The sequence below is a fragment of the Nicotiana tomentosiformis genome, chromosome 6 (genome assembly GCF_000390325.3).
Source record: "Nicotiana tomentosiformis chromosome 6, ASM39032v3, whole genome shotgun sequence".
Lineage (NCBI taxonomy): Eukaryota > Viridiplantae > Streptophyta > Magnoliopsida > Solanales > Solanaceae > Nicotiana > Nicotiana tomentosiformis.
The window spans coordinates 86,755,542-86,763,390 of NC_090817.1; positions in this window are offsets into that span (position 1 = coordinate 86,755,542).

Sequence of the window (7,849 nt, forward strand, 5' to 3'; positions counted from 1 at the left end):
CTTAAAAGTTCAAATCATATCCTAAAAGTTCAATTCACAAGAACAAATCCTAAAAACTAAAATTTCAATTCATATCCTACGAGTTTAAACATAAACTAACTAAACTAAAGAAATTCAACCCATACCCTAAAAGTTCGATTCACAAGAATAAATTAATTTATTCTACAATTATAAATTAATTATATCTTTTTTAGTTAATTCAAGATAATTATTTTTTCCTAATTACACCAATTTATATCCTAAAAGTTCAATTCATATCCAAAAGGTCCAATTCATATCTTAAAAGTTCAATTCATATCCTAAAAGTTCAATTCACAAGAACAAATCCTAAAAACTAAAATTTCAATTCATATCCTACGAGTTTAAACATAAACTAACTAAACTAAAGAAATTCAACCCATACCCTAAACTAAACTAATTCATAAATAATTGACTAATTAACAAAACTAATTAGTTAATAAAACTAATTAACAAAACTAATTAAAACAAGACCTAAACCCTAATCCTCAATAAAATGCGATGTTCAAATAATTGAAACACTAATCAATTGAAACTAATTCATAACTAATTAACAAAACCTGAAAATAATAAATAAATGGGTTGTAATTCAAACCTAAAATTTGTAGGAGATGGAGAAGGAGATCGAGGGGCGGCAGTGGCAGCGGCAGCGGCACGACGGCGACGGCGAGGGTGAGGGCTGGACGGCGAGGGGAGGCCTGGACGGTGAGGGGGAGGGGCTGGGAGAAGGAGAGAAGGGAAGGAAGAAGAGGGAAAATTTTTAGAGAAATGGGGGTTTTCCCCGTTTTTCACTTCTCTGATTTTAGAATTACCGACCAAAGTTGGTCGGTAATTTTGGTCGGTACATTAAGTGCTGACCGTTTGACCAAAAATCGACCAACTTTGATCGGTTTTTTTTCTAAAAAAAATTTAAAATCTTTAACCGACCAACGTTGGTCGGTAATTTTAAATATAAATTCTTAAATATTATAAAATATTTTAAATAATAAAATAATTATTAAAATTTAAAAAATTGGATCCAGATTACCGACCAACGTTGGTCGGTAATCCAAAATTTTCTTGTCTGACCAGCTATTGACCAATTTACCGACCAACGTTGGTCGGTATTTTGTTTTAAAAAAATATAAATATTTTTTTCCCCAGTTTGCGTCCAACCTGGACGGTTTTTGGTCGCTTTTTTTGACCGACCAACGTTGGTCGGAAATAGTTGGTCGGTTTTTAGCAGATTTTTAGTAGTGTACAATGTTTATCATATTTGCTTCAACTTTTATTTCCAAAGAACCTACATATAAAATAAACTTAATTAAATACTAATATAGTAGTATAATTTAGCATTAAAGCACCTAAATATAAAATAAGTAATGCACTAAAAATATAGAATTATAGCCAAACATCATTCTCCTTTCGTAATTGAAATTTGATTGCTCTGTATTTTCAGTAAGCCAAGACAAGCAAGATATCTTACCAGAAGTAGAAAGAGGAGAAATTAAACTTCCTAGTTTAAGAGATGTATGGGGTTTCTATCAAACATAAGTGATTTGAGATATTTCTTCCGCATATGCAAATATTCAGTCAATCTTTGTACGATATACATAGAGATGACTCTCTAAAACATATATGGAGACTCGAGTGGTTTGCATTGCTATACCTTTCAACAGATATATTCTAATACTTTTCTATTTTTGGTAACATATAAATCATTCAACTTAAAGTTGGTAACACAAAGATTACTTTTTTATTTTGTCATATAAAAGTAATTCAACTTTGGCAAAGCTTACTAAAAATCGGAGCGCACTTGAATTTTTATATTTTGTTCCGGAAAATAACACGGCAAAATAGTAAAAGCAAAATAGTTAAAAATAGTATTACAAAGAAATAAAAATAAAAAAAGTAAATGTAATACGTAAACCACAACGAAGTGTAATGAAGTAAAACCTAATAGTTAAGAATAATAGTACCAAAAAATCAAAATTAAAAACGTAAACATGACATAGTAAACTACAACGGGGATTAGTGTAATGAAGTGAAACCTAAAATGGAGATATCTGGAATTATCCCAAATATAATCAACTTATTTTGGAGTGCCATGCCATTTTTCGGTACTAAATATAAAAGTTTAGGTTAGATCTGCTTTTTAGTTAACTTGCCAAAGTTGAATGACTATTGTCTGACAAAAAATAGAAAATTGATTTTTGTGGGATAAATTTTAAGTTGAATGATTTTTATGTTAAAATAAAAAATAGAAAAGTGACTTTTATTTTACAAAACTTTAAGTTAGATGATCATGGATGAAATATACCATGCTTTCACAATCTGATTGTCACCTGCTCTAAAACAATTAAGTACAAAATAAATTTCAGTCGACAACGCTCTTATGTAACTTGCTCTTCTCTTTTCCATTCTACAGTGAAAAGTTTTGTTGCTGCAATAAAGATAATAGTTTTACTTTGAGTCATCGTGAATCTGGTTTCACAAATAACAAGTGTATCAGAAATTATATATAAGCGTGCAGCACTCTTTTAATTAAAATCTCTTTTTTAATACGATCATAAAAATGCAATTCATCTTATGCTCTAATTCTTATAAATAAATTTATATTTGTGATATTGTATAAATATTTATATTTCCGTTCTACAATCGCGCAAGGTGCAGAAAATTCACTAGTGACTACAATAATCTTTTGAAAATTGAGGACTATTGAAAAATTCGGTCTCGCATTAATTGGCTTAATGACGGCGATGCTAATACAAATTTCTTCCACTTAAGTGTAGTGAATCATAGAAGAAAAAATAGTTTATCCTTCTTCAAAGATAGTGATGGTAACTGGATTAATGTTCCAGCACAAATCTTAAATCATACGTAGAATTTTTCCAAAAGGCTTTCCAAACTGATCACATAGACACACGGTGGAAAGATATCCTTAATTCTCCAGCTTGTTTTGAGAACATATCTCACAGAACTAGACCGAACTTTGCAGGATTTTGAAATTGTCCGTGTAATCTTTTCCTTTAAACCTTTTAAGGCGCCAGGTCCTAACGAAATTCACCCTTATCAAAAATTTTGGCATGTTGTCAGGGATTCAATTTCGACATTTTGCCACAACATCTTTCAAAACCTTTCAATCCCAGAAACTCATAAACTACCTATATCCGCCTCATTCCAAAATTTCATAATGCAAACAATCTCAATAATTTTCGTCGTATAGGTCTTTGCAACACTATCTATAAGGTAATTACCAAGACTATCGTTAATAAAATTAAATCCTTCCGTGATAAGCTAATTTGTCTCTATCAATCGAGTTTTCTTAAAGGCAGACGAACTAGTGATAATGCTATAATAATTTAAGAGATTATTAACCTTTTCCAAAAAATTAATGGTTGCCAGCGCCAAGTGCTCTTAAAAATCGATCTTGAAAAGGACTTCTGTAACGACCCGACTGGTCGTTTTGAGTATTACAATCTTGTTTCCCCATTTACTGCTCAAATTGGGCTTTACAGTTGTTGTGTGACTTGTCGGGGTAATTGGTTTGGGTCCGGTAAGGTTTTGGAATGAAATGGAACACTTAGTTCCAAGGTTTAAAGCTTAAGTTAAAATAGTGACCGGATGTCGACTTATGTGTAAACGACCTCGGAATTTAATTCTAATAATTCCAATAGCTCTGTATGGTGATTTTGAACTTAGGAGCAAAAAATTATTTGGAGGTCCGTAGTGGAATTAGGCTTGAAATGCCGGAAGTTGAATTTTTAGAAAGTTTGACCGGGGGTTGACTTTTTGATATCGAGGTGGGAATCCAATTCTTGAAATTGGAATAGTTTCATTATGTCATTTATGACTTGTGTGTAAAATTTGAAGTCATTCCGGATTGATTTGATGTATTTCAGCACAAGATATAGAATTTGAATGTTCAAAGTTCATTAGTCTTGAATTGAGGTGCGATTCATGATTTTAGCGTTGTTTGATGTGATTCGAGGCTTCAAGTAAGTTCGTATGATATTTTAGGACTTGTTGGTATATTTGGTTGAGGTCCCGAGGGGCTCAGGAGAGTTTAGGGGTGATTTCGGACCTTTTCTAGGCCATTCTTAGTTGTTGTTTTTGGCCATAGAGGTATGCATTGCGATCGCGAACAAATGGTCGCGATCGCGAAGAGCAATTTTGCTATTTGGGCACTGTGAATCGCGTTCGCGAAATCCTTTTCGCAATCGCGTAGAGGAAATTTTCGCTGCACTAATCCGACTTTGAAAGCTTATATCTCGTAATCTATAAGGAATTTGGAGATGATCCAAAAATAAAAGTTGTAGTCCTTTGTGTCTAGTTTCTAGAAATGTAAACCATTTGTCATTTTGAATTGTGTACTAAAGATTGTGGTGATTATACTATAGACTGACCGGGAAGAGTTTGAAAATCTCTGTTGCACAGGTCTGACTTAGGAAGCTTATATCTAGAAATATATAAAGAATTGGAAGATGAGAAATAAACGAAAGTTGTGGTCCTTAATGTCTAGTTTTCAGAAAGTTAAACCATTTGTAATTTGGAGTTTCGTACAAAGAGTTACGACCAATATACTATAGGTTGTCTGGAAGAGTTGGGGGAGTTTGTTCTTCGCGATCGCGATTGGTTTTCCGCGATCGCGAAGAGCAATTTTGGGGCTGGAAAATTTTGTGCTTCACGATCGCGAAGAGTAAATGCCTGGACAGAAGATATATTTTGAGGTTTCGGCCATTTTAACACATTTGGAGCTATGGAGCTCGGATTGAAGCGATATTTGAGGTTATTTTCATCATATGGATTGGGTAAATGATTCTAACTCGCTTTTGGTTAAATTACACGAATCTATTATTATTATTTTTATCAACAAATTTGTGTTTTGGGTTAAAAATAGTAGAAAAATTCATAGATTTTAATTGAGGATTTGAAGGCCGAGTTGTGGTCGGATTTGAGTAATTTTGGTATGGTTGGACTCGTGGTTGAATGGGGGTTCGGATTTTGTAATTTTTATCGGATTCCAAGATGTGGACCCCACGGATAACTTTTGGGGCATAATTTCGGATTTTTGAAAAATATTAGTATTTTGATATGGAATTAATTCCTATAATTTTTGTGAGCTGAATCAAATTAATTGTGACTAGATTCGAGCTATTTGGAAGTTGATACGCGCATAATGGAATTTCTGGAGCATTTCTTAGCTTGCTCGACATTGGATTTGGCTTATACAAGGTAAGTAATTCTTCTAATCTTGGAGTTGAGAGTATGAACCCTGAATATATGTATTTCGTTAATTGTTGGGAGGTGACGCATATGCTAGGTGACGGCGTGTGGACGTGCACTATAGAAATTGTGACATAATTATTTCTGTGGAATTTTGTAGTTAAATGATCTAGGCATTTTCCATGCGATTTTATGAGTTAAAGAAATTGAGCTGAAAAGCATATTAAAAATTATATTAAGGCTATGTCCCAGTATTATTGGGACCCACAGAGGTCATATTATTGTGAATTATTTATTTTAAATTAAAAATTCATACTCAGTCATATTCATTTCATTGCATATGATATCTCAGTCTCTGTTGTTATTTATTGATACATCATATCATCATTTTGGGCTATTCTCATGACATTGTGAGCCCACGAGAGAGAAACTGGAGAGATTGATGACTGAGGGAGGTAGAGGGCCTGATTGTGAAGATTATTTTTTGGGAAAACGGGATGCACGCCGTAGCAGGCCATGTTGGATTTATATATATTATACTATTGAGCGTGAGTTTGCCGTGCAACATGTGAGTTGGCCGTGCGGATCCATATATTATACTATTGCACGTGATTTGGCCGTGCAGCACGTGAGTTAGCCGTGCGGATCCAGATATTATTATAGCACGTGAGTTGTCTGTGCTTATAGCGCTTGGGCTATAGGAGCCCTTCATGAGTCTGTACACAACCCCAGTGAGCGCAGTCGACTATAAATAGGGATCGGGGTGCACCCTGCAGCAAGTATTGTATAGCGCTGAGTGATTGAGTGTGATGAGCGTAGTGAGAGAGCATGCGAGACAGTGAGATTGAGTACTCTGTTAGTGTGAGTACATGAGTATAATCTCTGAGATACATTGCATTGACATGAACACATGACATATATGCATAGGGATGTATTTTCCTCATGTTGTACGGTATCACATTATTCATGATTTCTCACACATATTGACAGATTAGCATAGTGATGCATTTGTTTTACACTAGTTATCTGAAAAGAAAATGAGATATTTTATTCATTATTGAAAGGATTTTGGAAAAATTACTGTTTTCAAACTTATTCATATTTTTGGTAACTTCGGTAAACGATTTGGGTTTTCATTGATGTACTTGAAAGGCAGAACTATTTTCAGAAGTCATGATTTAGCTGAGCAGTTATTCTTTGAGTTACTTCTGGTATTACTTGTTTAATATTGTTATGAACTATTGTTAGTTATGGAAGTTGGACTCTGACCTTGGTACAAGCTCGTCACTACTTTTAACCTAAGGCTTGGTTTGTTACTTACTCAGTACATGGGGTCGGTTGTACTGATACTACACTTCTGCACATTGCGTGCAGATATTGGCTGTCATTGTTGCTGTGTTCGATGGTTGCCGGATTTGAAGATGTACCTGCGTTCCTGTTATAGCTGCCTCTTGTTCAAGGTAGCCTTATATTTATAAAAGCTCTGTTTATGTATTATTCAAACAGACTATGTATTTATTTCATTTTCGCTTTGTATACTCTATTCTTAAAAGCTCATGATTTGTACTACCAGTTCTTGGGGGATGTATAAGATTAAGATCTTTATTTACTTAAATTGCTTTAATAATTATTATTGGAATTGGATAATTGAAAGTTAGCTTACCTAGCGGGTTGGGTTAGGTACCATCACGACTAGTTAGATTTTGGGTCGTGACAAGGTAGTATCAGAGTTCTAGGTTCATAGGTTCTACAAATCATGAGCAAGTGTCTAGTAGAGTGTTGCGGATCAGTATGATGACGTCCATTTAGGATATATACTTCCCATCTTTCTTTCTTTATCGTGCAGAATTGATTCCGCTTGAGGCATAATTCTTTGAACATATCGAGAAGTGTTTCCTTAAAATATTAAGAGAAGGCCATTAGGTTCTTTTTTTTATTTGATGTGATGTACAGGCTCGAGTATGAATGTTTTGAAGGATCTTTCACATTGTTAAATTTTGGGATAAATTAAATTCTCATGTCTGGTTAATGAGTTTGGACTCAGATTGACTAAGTTATTGCATAGTAATTGTGACTGCGAAAAGATATAACAAGATGCCAATTTGAGGCTAGGGAAGTGGGTTATCTCCTGGAGAGTAATCTACGTAGGTGTGTTCCTTATACGTGAGTGGAGAGTTTCTTTTCCTCCAGCATGGCGTATCTGTGGAGATTTGAATTTGAATCTGGCTGAGAAAGTCGACTTGAGTGTCAAGAGAATGATTGCGAGCTTAGCGGATGATTTGGTTTTTTTTTTTATGGTTGGTGTTGTATGAGCTTGAGAAGAATTTTCGTGGAACTGACTACGTTATTATGACAGTAATAGGGTATGTATATTGTGAATTATGGAGTGTTTTAATCTATGGCTTTGAGCCAAGTGGGGGAGCCTGCTATTGACAATTTGATTTCATAGTTATGTGTTAAATTTTAGTTTTGGACTAAGGCATACTGGTGGGATAGTTATGACCTGCAGAAGTTGAGATCGAAGATGACTCGAGTAAGGAAATTTCTGAATACGGGTTATGTTGTGGGATGAGGGAGTCGTTATTTGAGAATGGTGTAGTACGCACGGAGTATGAATTTTATCGAT